Source organism: Rhinolophus hipposideros (assembly GCF_964194185.1).
Source record: "Rhinolophus hipposideros genome assembly, chromosome: 10".
NCBI classification, from domain to species: Eukaryota; Metazoa; Chordata; class Mammalia; order Chiroptera; family Rhinolophidae; genus Rhinolophus; species Rhinolophus hipposideros.
The window spans coordinates 39136737-39149742 of NC_138056.1; the positions used below are offsets into that span (position 1 = coordinate 39136737).

At 43.0% G+C, this 13006-nt stretch overlaps 1 protein-coding gene across 4 annotated transcripts in view; it reads right to left on the reverse strand.

Annotated features, from left to right (window-relative positions):
* TEAD1 (TEA domain transcription factor 1) overlaps positions 1–13006 on the reverse strand; it is a 249330-nt gene that overhangs the window by 70974 nt on the left and 165350 nt on the right. The gene's annotated exons all lie outside the window — the stretch shown is intronic.

A 13006-nucleotide genomic window follows, 5' to 3' on the forward strand; every position in this document is an offset into this window, starting at 1 on the left:
CAACCACCAGATCTCCTCTGGCAGAGTAAAGAACTGGCAGCACTAATGAGGACCCACGTGAGAATGTCCTTATGGAAATCTTGCCTGAGAATTTAAATGCTCCCCCACCACTGCCTAGAATGTTCCTATAATCATGGCTCTGCCCTCCACCTGCCTATGTTAGGACCATGCAATACACAGTCACCACTGGAAGACAAAGGAATTGTGGAATGTTGGGGCTGGAAGGTACCTTTGGATCATCCATTCCCACCCCGCAAAGTCCTTATTAGCCAAAACCAACACTTCTAGAATTCAGGAAGGAGTCCATTTTACCTTAAAACATTTAAGAATAAAAAGATCCTCCTCATCTGTGGCTTCCTGTAACTTTCTCCTCAGATTTTTCTTGTTCTTCTTAACAAGAAACCAAGCTAGTTCCTTATGCACATGACTGACTTGGAGATATTAATGACAGCTTTCAGGTCCCCCTGGAGTTGTGTCCTTTGTTATCTGTGACAAGCTTTGGAACACTCCCCCATACATCCTGTGACCATCCTTTGTCTCCTTTCCTTTCCTCGCCTGGAGCCCAGAAATGTAGCGATGTCCCTGCTATGACAGGTCCATAGCAGCCTGGGTCTGTCAGCTCTCCTCCTTCATACTCCACTTCTGTGAATGCAGCATTTGATTTTGTGTAAATAGTCAACTTACGTCAATTTGAACTCCTAGGACTTTTTCATATTGACTACTCTCCAGCTATATCGCTACCCCTGTGCGCAGTCTTTTCATGCATAGTTAGGATTTTCAGATCCAAATACAGAATGTTACGTTTCTTTCTATTGCATTTCATCCTGTTAAGTGAAGGCTGTCACTCCAGCCTGTCAGGATCTTCTCAGATCCTCACTCTGTGACTGAACTTACCCTTTAACCCGAGGAAAAAGACTTCAACAGTCAGTTTTGAGGACTGCTGCGCGAAGGATTCTCTTTCAAACTTTTGAGAACTACCAATATCTCCTGTAGTGTCATCAGGTCTACTTCTCCATCTCTCAGACGGTCGTAGAGATTTTGCAATTTGTCTCAAAGGCTCCCTGATATAGCAGAGCCCAGATAGGAGCGCCTAATTACCAGAAGCCAGACCTAAATGACAGTGTCTGCAGATGAGCCCTGCAGCTTCCATCTCAGGGCCTCACTGCGCACCCTGCTCAGCGCTGAGTGGCCAGGTCAAAATAAATCCAGGGCTCTGTACTACATGCAACAATTTCATCTGAACCTTGTCCAGACGGCAAAAATGGCTCTTGCCCCCATACTTAGCTTATTTTCTGGGAAAGCAGACAGAAACAGCTGGTTAGGTGTGACACATCACCCATATAACTAATTTCTCATTTCTCACGGCGTTTGATTGAATGGATGAGATCAACACCCAGGACAGCCATATTTGACTATATATCCTGCAGTCCATGCAGATGATACCCCTTGGAGTTAAACAATGTCAACTCATACTTTGATTATGGTACTTCTAGAAATCGCTACGATGACCCTCATCGAGTGCTCTACAGTCCCCACTCCACCGAAAGCTCGTCCTAACTTGCATATTCTTGTGTTTTACGTGAGTACGAGCACCTCTCACAACCCATGTCCTTTCTTTCAAACCATGTTTCAAGCCATGACGAGTAATTAACTTGAGGTTCCCATGAGTTTTTTCTTGCCTCCATAAGGAGTATCACTTATTCACTTTTTAAAATTCAAATTCAACTAATACTAAGCTGCTACTGTGATCTAGGCAGTGTTAATCACTTTATTTCAAGTGACTTTTTTAATGACCATGAGGGTGACTTTGTGTACAGAGAACACTATTCGCGTTTACCTACTTTTTAAAAATGTATATTTCATTTGTTCAGTTATTAAGAAAAAACTTAAATACCTTTAAGTTCTAAGTTCAACTCATATATCTCATAATTTTTACAATCACTTTCAAAGGTCCATTCAAATAATGTTTGGCCCATTTTACAAACCTAAAGTCCTTTAAATATTTAAATCTATGTATTTAATTTAGAATGTATTTAATTATTTTAAATATTAGAACTGTTTAATTTAACTTATAAAACTTTCCCTTAACCAACTCTTAGAAACCTAATAAATTATCTTAAATGCTCTAATATTGCTTACAAATCTAGTAAAACTTCAACACTTCCAAAAAGCAAGTCTAAATCAATTAGTGCATGCCACATTTTAATTTGGAAATAAAATACAGGCTAACCTATTGTATGCGCAAAATTATTTTAAATAATTTCTTGGACTATCACATGTGCGTAAATCCTTTAAATAAAAAACCTTAATACTATAGCTTTAATTCTCTTAAAATCTCCTATTTTCAATTCTAAATTTTCCCAGAACTAAAATATGCTTACCATTAGGGAAAAAAAAAAAAAGCCATTCCAAATGATTTTGGAGTACCTTTCTGGTTGCTTGGGGTTGTACATATTTTGGGGAAATCAACTAGGTCCTAAATGGATTCTTGTCAGGGACCCTGATAGGATGCTCTGAGACCTATTTACATTTCTATAGCACAACCCTCTAAATGGTGTGGGTCCATACAGCCCAGAGCCTGGGATTTGAATCATGGTACTAAGGTACAGAATTCCCTTACCGAGGACCGAGAGCTCAGCAGCACCAGCCATCAGTGATGTGACTTGCAGTGGACCTCCGGCCCACACAGCACGCTCTTGTTTGGTAGCCATGATCAGGATGTTGTGTATCAGAAATGTTACCCCTCACTTCTCTCTGTGTTCCAAAACACACACACACACACACACACACACACACACACACACACACACGGTAGTGCTTCCTCCAGTAAGCCTTGCATTGCAGAAAAGATTCACAAGGAAGTTGACTTTAAAGTTAATCATGGTATTCCTAACTAATCAGACAGTCAGTCATGTGGGGACCGTCTACCTGGTGCCTTGTGATGCCTGTCTGGTATGTCCAGGACATAAGGAGAGAACAGACAGCCTGCCTGTCCACAGAGAGTCCAACATAAGGGCTAAGATACAAGGGCAAATCAGCCCCAATATCAGACGACTCGTGCCATGAGAGTTCTAGCAACATGTATGGGTAATTGGCCACAAATAATTCAGAAAAATCTAGAAAGCCTCCTCCAAAGGACTGGAATATAAGCGAGGCCTTTAAGGATAGATGACATCTTCTCCGTCATTTTATTATGGAAAATTTCAGACATACACAAAAGTTGTTTACAGAACGAATTTTACATTGTTGTTATTGCATTTCAAAATAAATGGCAGGCATAATAACACTTCTCCCTAAAAACTTCAGTGTGCATGTCCTAACTAGAGTGATAAGACAGGCAGAGTGATTTTGACAGGCAGAATGGGGAGGGGGGGCGAGTTGAAGACCATTTTAGACAGAGGATGCAGCATTTCTTTAAATACATAAGCAGGAAACTGAGACTCTTTTAAAAAAAACCACACCTGCTGACTCTTAAACTCCCTTGATCACTGCACACCTTTCTTTCTGCGCCCAGGAGTCTCTGGTCCTCCATTCATAGCATACACAGTATTCATGATTCATCTTCATTCTTCTTTATAAATCCTTGTAATAGCTGATAGAGCTGAGTGGCCATGTCACACTTCACCACTAAGTGTCATTATACTACTGCTTCTGTGTGGCATAAAATTCCTTTTAGCAATGCACACCCTATCCTTTCTTTACGTCTGAGGTGCTGTGGCTGAAGCTGCCCTTGCTTTTCCCACAGGCAGTAGGCAGCAGCAAAGAGAAACACAGCCTGACCTGCCAGCCACTTTCATACTGTGATCCTAACCAGGCACTGCAATCCAGTTTTTATGTTATTTTGCCTTTCTCCTAGATAATGTAACACAGTTGAAAGTCAGCCCATCATCGGCTTGTCCTGCATCCCGGATTACCGTGACATTTTCTTCTAAAGGGGCAATTCAGAGAGAGGTCCCTGCAGAAAGGCCTGGAGTTTGCACTGTGTTTGCCTTACCCAGACAGAAGACTGGTTAAGGTTGTTGTGGGCTGTGTGTATAATGGGATGTGGCCTCAAGGTCGTGTTTGAGGCACAGCAAATGCAGGGTCTGTGGCTAGAAATTGTAGCCCAGAGACAGTCAGCTTTAACAGCCTAAGAGCCACTTTGCAATGGAATGGAGTCAGAGAGCCACAGAGAGAGAAGTAACAAATGGACTGCTCCTCTTCCTTGGAGGCAGCCATGTCTGAGGCAAATTCAGACCTGCAGAGAGCTGAACTGTCCCTGGCCTGGGGAAAGTGCTCTAGCTGTGTACTCTGAGGAAACCTCTGCTGGTCCTCCCTTTGCTGGGAAGGATATGTGAGGATTCCCCACGTTAAAAGAATGAGAATTAGAAAGAAAACACAGCCTTCTCTTGATTGCTAGACCTGTAGTATCAAATAGGCATCGGTGCTATGGTTGCAGACACAGAGTCTTCCACACCCCCTGACAAACCCTAACTCGGTTCCACAGCACTACTGGAATGTTCCTTGTTAAAACCTTGAGCTTTCTGAGCTCTGTACCTGTGTGCCCAATTGCTTTCATGGCCTGTATTGTCCTCACCCATTTCTGCATGTCTGAATTCTGCCCACCTTTCAAATACCTTGTTCTTCATGAGTCTTCCAGCTGGAAGATGCTTCCCCTCTCTCTAAAGGTCCAGTTCTTGACCTTGGTCTCTTTGCTGCGGGCCCGAATCCTTCCTGCCTTATAGTCTATCATTTTGGTACATGTCATGGCTCCAACCAGAACATCAAGTCGTTGAGAACAAGAACCAATGTCATCCATCTTTGCTTCCTCTTCCCAGGCAGCCCAATTTTTGTGGCATGAGTCATGGTTAGAGTCAGAGAAAGGGCTCCTACATCCTTACAATCCAGTTTGACCCTGAATCATCCACAGAAAGGAAAAAAAGAGAAAAACAGATGACCCAGTGGGAAGAAGCAAAGAAAGATGCCTTCCACAAATGACAGCAGCATGGGGCAGGGCTCTGTCCTTCAACAGAAGACGGAGCAGCAGCACCCAACAGAGCAGCTTACAAAGCACATTCCCAGGCAAGATTCTACAAGATGGGGTTAAAATACTTCCTAGCCACGGACCCTTTTTATCATCTAAAGGAAAAAGATATCTTAGGATAGCAAAGTCAATAACCAAGAAGCACAGATGTAGGGGGCCCTGTGGGAACCCAGTGGTACCAGTTAGGGACCACTGTACATAGGGATATGTAGTGACCCTGTCCTCCTAAGGATCTGGGGCTCTTTGTATCTATGGATGTGGCCAGAGGAGGCAGCAAAGCGTCCTTATTAACTAACCAGTGAGGAATTAATAATTAACCTTTGCTTCCATACTGCTGCCATTTTCCCAGCAACGCTGGGAAAAAATGAAGGTCTACCAAGCTGGCGAGTCACCCACTAGTCAGACAACCGCACCTACGCATACAAAGCACAAGCAACGTGCTAGAATTATGGGGGTAAAAGATGTCATCTCTGCCTTCAAGGAGCTTATACAGGACTGTCACCCGTGAGAACAGTGTCAAGCCACCCTATCCTTCCCCAAGCCTCTCATTCACGGCACATGGCACAGCTGTCACGGTCCATTTATCGGAATGATTGATTGCATGATGAACGCCTGCCCCCGCCCCACTACCAGACAGGAAGTTCCACAGGGACACAGACCAGAGGTTGGGTTTTACTCATCCCTGCACCCTGGTGCTAAGAAGATCACAGGTCCTCAGGAAGTAGACACTGGTGGAAAGACTGAATGAGAGGGATGGAGAACCAGAGTGGGAGAGAGGTGTAAGACTAAGATTGGGGGTACAGGGAGGTTCCTGAAGAAGAGCATTTGAACCATTCCCGGAGTGTTGCTAATGAGGAAGTTTAGACACCAGTGTCTCGGTTAATCCCCATTATAAATCATTGACCAAAAATCAGCACTGATGTGGAAAATCACCAGGGAGGGCCAGGCAGCCTGTTCTGGGTTGTCAGGGCTGGTACTGCATGTTCCTGATCTAAACGCTTACAAAACGGACTGATGGCCTTCAGGAGGTAAACAGTGGCAAGTCCCTGAAATAACCTGTGTCTGCATCCACCCAGGGGCTTAGAAGGAACAGCTTTAGAAGAACGAATACAGAGAGGAAGGATGTATTAACCCCTGGTTAGTCAGAACTTACTTCTCTTTGCCCTTCAAAATGGCAATAGCCCAAGTCCCACCTTCTCGGAGTTCCTATCAGTCAATGGCAACTGATAAGATTATCAAGTGATGGCTCCATAAAACATTGTTCTCTTTCATTTTAGTGGGACAGCTTACCAACACATTTGCGTTAGACTACAATGGTCAAAAAGAGACCAGCATGAAAAAATGTCTAATGCTATGTATTGAATACAATCCCTCTATGTTGGATAGAAGATTGTTTTTGGAACCTGTTTCTAGAAGGAAAATATGAAGTAAGTTTTTCTAATGTCTCATCCTCTATGAAGCAATAGATGCTACACAATCACCTTCTTAATGCTCTAATGAATAATTTAACTAGCCTTAATACTTTATGCCTCTAGTTATTCTTTTTAATCCATCCTACACACAGCTACCTAAAACACAGCTCTGGTTTATCCACTCTACTACTTCAAGACTTTCAGTGGTGCCCCACCGCCTACAGTCCAAAGGTCAAACTGCTTTAGTGTAGTATTCAATGTTGTCCAACCATCTTGCCCTAACTTTTTATTTTTCACCACCACCACCCCCAACCCCCCTAATTCATTTTGCTGCCATCAAAAAATCCATTTTGCTGCCTAGCTCCAGTTCCCTGAACCATTCTGTTTTGCTAAGGTTTTGCTCACAATTGCAATATCCCCTACGACTACTAATCAAAATCCTTCCTGATTCAGCTCAGATGGTGTCTCCTCCATGAAACCCCACTCGAAGTGTGAGTGAAACATGCACTAAATATGGAACCTGCGGAGAGGAGTGAGCCAGGGAGCCAGGTGCCTAGAGCTCAGCTCACAGACCAGTGGTTGGAAAAAAACCCACAATATTACGAAGCAAACTAAAACAAAAGACACTGTGAGTTAAAAACAAATCGCTTAGTATATGAGGGAAGCGATGGCTTGACTCTGACGGGGAAAGTAGCATAGATTAACCATTCTGTCCTGGGCCCATAGTGCATTACTTCTGCATGTGTCAAGGCACTGCCCACATTCTGGCTCTCTTAAGAGTTCCTCGTGTAACAAACCATAAGCTCCTTAAAGGCAGGGTCTATGTCTTCAGCATCTTTGGATTCCATACACTCAAGGTGTGCATGGAATTTAATGGAACCTAAGTTTGTTGCCCCCAACAGCAACCTAAATAGACCCCTACCCACACACTGTCAGGTGAGTTTTCACTCATCTTTCATGCCCACATCTGATTATGTTGCTTTTCTATATTAGTAGGTCCTTGTCCACTATAAGAAAAACATACACTCCTTAGCCTGGTACCCTGTAAAAGACTCCTCTATTCTAGTACAAAAAGATTCAGAGTTCCCCAAGTCATTGTCATGCTTTTTCATACCTCTATGCCCTTGTAAAACCATCTGTCCTTAAATGTTCTTTCACGTCTCCTTTGCCTGAAAACTCCCATCCATCCCTATGAGCCCCTAACTGAAGTACTCCTCCCTGAAGTCTTCCAGGAGCCATCCAAACTGGGTCAGTCATTTCCTTGTTCACATCTTCATGTGCCAAGCATATACCCCTGCTTTTGTTACACTGCCATTACTTATCTATGGGACTATTCATTCCCTGTTTAGAATAGTGACTGCTCCATGGCAAGAATCTATCTAATTCTCTGCAACCCCAGATCTGGTACCTATGAAATAGGGACTCAATGAATGAATGAATGAATGAATGAATGAATGGGCTCTCCTTTATTATATGAAGAAAATCAGAAAAAATGATCTAGAAAGATTATATAAATTGGACAGCACTGACAAAATTATCTGAAATCTATAAGCCCTTGTACAGTTATGACTATTTCAGTGACAGGCAGCACAATTTTCCAGACTTTCGTTCTGCTCTCTTAACTTGGCACAAGAAAGACCAACACATGCGCTTTTGCTCCTCACTCCTCTCCCCCGCCACCGACCTCCACATGCCACGGTAATATGGACCTGGTCCAAAAAAAAAGCTAATCTCAACATTAACCCAGGAGAGTCTTGTTAATGAAAAACTTCACTAAGAACACTCTGTTCATTTATTAATTATTTGGCATTAGGAGTGTGAAATCCACACGTTCAAAGTGCTAAAAACTGCCGGTCTTTAAAGGCGAATCTCTAATGGTGGCAATGCTGCAGACTTGGTTTTGCTTTTCTGTTTTGGACTCAGATGTATGATTGCCTAGATCTTTTTGGGAGAGCTGGACTTGTGTTATTAGCTATGTGAACATAAGCGACTTGCTTAACTTCTCTGGACCTCTAATTTCTTCACCCCCATTTGTAAAATTGGGGATAAAATACGGAACCTGAAGGCTTGTTGTATGCATTAGCAACAACAAATGGCAGTTCTGGCACCTCAAGCTGATTCCAAGTGGTACTATAACTATTATGTAATGTCCCTGCACTTGGTTCATGTGTTTTCATGGCTTGAGATAATATACAAGGTTTCTTTCCAGGACACTGTACCACATGGCATCCCGTATAAACCTACAATGCTACTTTCAGTGTTAATGAAATTGAACATCTTTTCCATGCTATACTGAAAAATGTTTTCAAAATCTTGGCATCATCTTACATTTTCAAAATGATACGGCCATAATCATTGTTTCCAAGTAAAAGGAGCACTTTATTGTTATATCTTAACATTAAGAGGGCATCATGCAAGCTACTTACTTGCTACAATAATCTTTTAATTTAGAATAGATTCTTCACTGAATAAAATAGCAGGGATTAGGTTTTTGCCAAGGGCTAAGTGTGGCCAAAATTCTTGTAATTTGTGGCAGATCGTAAAATTATCTCAGTGAATAGGCTGGAGGCATTGCATTAAACAGCATGTCCTCCACTGGGTTTCCAGAATCTAGTTCTTAGTGAGTGTAAAAATACAACTATCACTAGAAGAATTAAGAGTCAACTTCTGCAGCTATTATAGCAGTAGCTACACAAAAGTGAATTATTCAAGCATTAAATCAAAATGACACTCACATGGGATTACCCGCTGCTTAGAAAACATGCCCAAGAGAAATTGAAATGTCTAGGCCCTTAGTAATTCTTTTAAAAATAATATGGAAACCATGATCATAAAGGACATTTAACAAATATATACTCAAACTGGAGAAATTCAAATTTGGGGGTTAAGCGTATGAAATAATATTGTTTAGCAGGTAGAGATGAAGTGAGATGGTAGGAAGCTGGACAATAACATGTGGTGAAAACCTACTACGTGTCAGCACAGTGCTGCACACCAGGCTAATATACTCGTATATTTAACCTTCACACCCACCTTATTCCCATTTTATAAATGCTGAACCTGAAGTTCAAAGAAATTAAGAACCTAACCCAAGTTCCCCATCCCATTAAGTGGTAGAGTTGGGATTTGAAAGCAGCTTTATCCTCCAAGCTCATTATTCCTTAACTTTAGACCAACTGCTCTGAAACTCATATAATAAGTTAACTTGTCGTAAGATCATTACTAAGTGTTTAATGAGAACACAATCTTAGAAGGGGGCACAACCCAACCACGAAGTAGCCTGAACTGCACATACACCATTTTCAAAGTCCTGCATGTACCACGTTCAAAACTTCAACTCCTCTTACTGTGTTCAAGGCCGACGTCATGTGGACCCAGGCACCCCCTCCCCCGTGTTGAATATTTTCTACATAAAAGGCACTGGGCTAAGCACTGCAGGAGATACATGTTAGAATAATACATATCCTCTGCCCTCAAGGAGCTTATAGCTTAGGAGGAGAAATGAGGCAAGACGCCACACAATGGGAATAAAGGGCAGAGTATTACCATGAGAGGAAACGTACTGAAGAATAGTCTGAGGTCAAAGTCCAGACAAGTTTCTTCCTATGGTTGCCATGCTCAGGCCACACCTGACTGGTCTCAAAACTAGGAGCAGCCAAAGGCAATGCTGTCCAGGCCAGTCATTAAGGAGGGCAGTGGCCTATGAAGTGAGCGTTCTATTTTATTTAGACGGTGAAAAAGCAAACCAAACAGGTTACGTCCTTAGGTTGAGTTTTAGATTCAGGAGAGTCAACCCATTTTGATTATTCTCCTTTTAAATTTTGAATTACCCAGCTAATGTGCAATAGATTCTCCTTTGTAAAAAATCGAAATGTTACCTGTATAAAGCCACGTATTTTACCTTTTCTCCTGCCACTCTCTACACGCACTGCCCCGTCAGGTTGGGAACCATTCCTTTGTGTGAATGATGCCCCCTTAGCCCTCCCTGCCCTGATGGTCCCATCCAAGCTGGCTGAACACTGATTTGTGAGGTGCCAAGACCCAGTTCAAGTGGTACTTCCTAAGTGCCTGGCAGTGGGTTTGCTCGGCCCCGCCAGGCTCACAGAGTCCATGCACACATCTAGCACTGTGTGGCCACACAATGCTCTGCCTGTGAGTGTTTTTGCTCATCTTTGACAAATTATGAGCTTCTTGAAGGCAGGACCCACATCCTGCCCCCGTCGTCCCCCATCCTTTAACCCCTGGCTCTGTTATTGAGAACGTGCTGCTTAATGATAGTGCTACTGTGAATTTTAGCCCCATCCTGAAAGAAAAAATGTTGGAAGAAGTGACATCATGGCACACAGGAGGTGGTGACTGAATGTTTTCTTTGAAGAGGCAGGAAGAGAGGGAGGGAGAAGGAGCAGGAAGAACAGAAAAAGAACTGTGCTGGCAGGCACTGAGATATAAAGAAAAATGCAACAGGGTTCCTGCCTTCGAGGAACTCATCCCCTAGCTGAATGCTCATGGAATGCCAAAACCCCCATGGAACCCTTCCTCTTCCTAAGCTCCAAGAAATGGAAGAGGCACCCACAATTAGAACTGAGATCAGGTGGCAATAAAGGATGGTGAGTGGCTATTTTATTCCCCAGTGGAAAGAAACTAGAAAACTGAAAGTTTCTTTAAAATAAGCTCAATCTACTCTATTTCTATTCTTGTGATGTTCACCAATTTCAGATTTCGCATCCTGCCTCAATCCACGTACCACATAGAGGATAACATTCAGTATGTCAGAGGGAGAAACAAATTTCCTAAGACACATCTCCACTTTTATCTTAGGTAGAATAGGTAACAATGAACCGGATAAAATGCAGATGAGTTGATGTGGCTTCATCTGGAAGCTCATTCACTACACGTCAGTTTGATTTTTAAAGGCAGAGCCCAAGCTACTTATCCTTATGTGGCTCCAGCCCTGAAGGTTGCTTTGAAAAGACATCTCAGAGTGAAATTATCCAGCAAACCCTTGTATGGATAGAAGGTTCCACAAGTCAACAACCGCTTAAGCAGTTTAAACCAACAAGCAAGATGCCCTCTATTTAAATGCTATGAGTGACTCTATTTTAAGCCTTTAAAAATCCTTTGGGCAGGTGTTGAAGCTGTGTACAGACTGAGCCTGTGCAGGCTCTGGGGGTGGGGGAGGGCAAGCTCCACTCTCTATGCAGGCAACATTTTGTTCAGACAATCTTCCTGCAGCAGGTCATGTGACGAAGGCCAAATAAACAGCATCTGGGGATTTTCAATTACAGACCTTCGCCCAGCATGCCTGCACTGTAATCTCTACCAGATGAGGCTCAGGCCTCCCTATTTTCAATAATTCACACATTGTGTACACATAACATGACAATAAGGGCATTCATGGTGCGGCCTGATTCGCAGATCAAAGCTTGCAAAGGGCCAGCTGTAAGATTCGTGCTGCTGGATGATTCGTGCTTTTTGCACAGGCTTGGAAAAACTCTCTGCAGGACCCGGCGAGCCGGCCTCTTTCCTGTGCGGTACGCTGAGCAAACTCTAAGCATGAACTGGGCAAAGCCCCCTGGGATGGCTGGAGTGGCGACCAGTTAGTTCCATGTGTATTTGCAAGTACTGGGTAACTGCAAACTCCAGTCTACTCAACAAGCTCCTCTTAGAGAGGGGCTTGCCCTGGCCAGTGCATGACCCGAGCAAAAAGTTCTACCACTCCAGGGAGCAGGTGGTTCTTGAAAACAAACCTGTTCTTAAAAGACAGTGAGGTTCCTGTACTTAATAAACCCTCAGCTAGGTGCTCAAGTTTACAAATCCACTGGATGTGTACATTTCATTTAGCTGTCACACACATACAAGTGATCCATATTGTTGCAGACACAAACAACACAGAGGTGTATTTTTAATGCGTGTCCAGAGCTTTGGGTCTGGGAAATGAAAGAGGACACTGTTGTTATTACTGAAATCCCTATACATTAACACAATTAACACGCGTGTGTAGACTAATGCATTTAGCCACTGTGTGTGTGTGTGTGTGTGTACATGCACGGGTGCAAGAGTGGTTTGAAAGCATTCAGAATTCTCAAGCCTGCAACATTCCAAATGTCTATTGCCCTGCAGGGAGGGTTGCAACTGGAGGAAATAAGGACACTACTTCCTCATATAAAGATTTCATACCCGTCAATCAGGGCAGGAACCCAGAGAAAGCCATAATGGTGACTTCCTCGGCAGCAAACACATGCTGCTCACCAGCTGTGGGCTGTGTGTCCTTACCCCTTTTCTCTCTCATTCAGAATGGTTTCCTCTTAATCACAATAATCCCAAAAGTGCTAAAACATATCAATCGTTGGGTAAGCCCTGCCTACAAAGGGCCAGCCGGCTGGCTTTTATAGCCTTGTCCAACAGCAGCTGATACTTCATTCAGTGACAAATCCAATTTAGCAGTTACAAGAGGTTTAGCATCCCTGAAAAAATATTGGGGTTGATCTGGCATTCTGAAGTCAGCAAATGCTCCACTGCCATATTGTTGCAGAGATTATTCTGCTGTCATATTTGGATGTCTACAACCGTC